Source organism: Rattus norvegicus, chromosome 20, assembly GCF_036323735.1.
Source record: "Rattus norvegicus strain BN/NHsdMcwi chromosome 20, GRCr8, whole genome shotgun sequence".
In the NCBI taxonomy this organism is placed as follows: domain Eukaryota; kingdom Metazoa; phylum Chordata; class Mammalia; order Rodentia; family Muridae; genus Rattus; species Rattus norvegicus.
In genome coordinates, this window is record NC_086038.1 from 12020195 (window position 1) to 12021181 (window position 987).

The window sequence follows — 987 nt, forward strand, 5'->3', positions numbered from 1 at the left end:
AAGAGGTCGTCTTGAAGGTATTTTCCTCTTCCTTAGACACCTTGGAAGGTGCACTGAGCCAGTTTCTCAGGTATGAGACATCGAAAGAAAGAGATGACAAAGCTTCAATGGGTAGAGGGTGGGAAGTCCCTAAAGACAAGCCCAGCAGTGTGGGCTTACCAAAAGTAGTTCCTCCTGGATGGGAGGGGGCTGGGGGAGAGCACGGAACGGGAACGGGACTGGAAGGTCATGAGAAGCAAGCCTCATCACCTCCTACTCTACCCCCTTGAGAACTGCCCCGAATTGAGCCCCTTCCCTATCCCTGCCTGTACTTCATAGAGCCAGACCTACTTCAGGCTGGAAAGTGGGGACCCTAGCCACAGTCTGCCTATGCACCCTGCCAGGGATGTGAGCAGACTCGACTCAAAGCCGACCTGTGGGACTCTTGAAGGAAAGGGTTATATACCAATATGAGGGCTCCTACATCTGTCCCTGGTCATCTTGCCTCAGGGTCCTTTCAACTCCCAAGAGCCTCAACGACCACCCAGTGCCCACTGGACCCCAAAGACATACGTTCTTTGTATCCCTTCACTGCACCTGGAAGCTCAACCCCACATTCTGCCCAACTTCAGTCAGAATACGCTAGAGGTGTGGGGAGCCCTGCCTGGCCCACCAAAATGGGAGTAGCTCCTACTGGGGGGGAGGGGATGTCCCTTCCTTTAGGTAGAGTAGGAAGGAATTTGAGCAAAGGTCTGGAAGAATTGGGAGCCCAGAGACTTGGTAGGAAAAGAAAAGTCACCAGGCACTACAGTACAGAGATGGTCCAGTTCCAACATTGCTGCGTGTCCTAGCCGCTCCCTCCTCTCTCCTTCCTTCCCTCCCCTCCCCTCCCCCAGCTCCTTCCCGGCTCCCACTTCATCTCTCTAGCAGCCCCACCCTCTGACCCCGCCCATCCGCGGGGCCGCAGCGACCCCCAGCGGTCGTGTTTTCCAGGCATCCGCCCGCCCG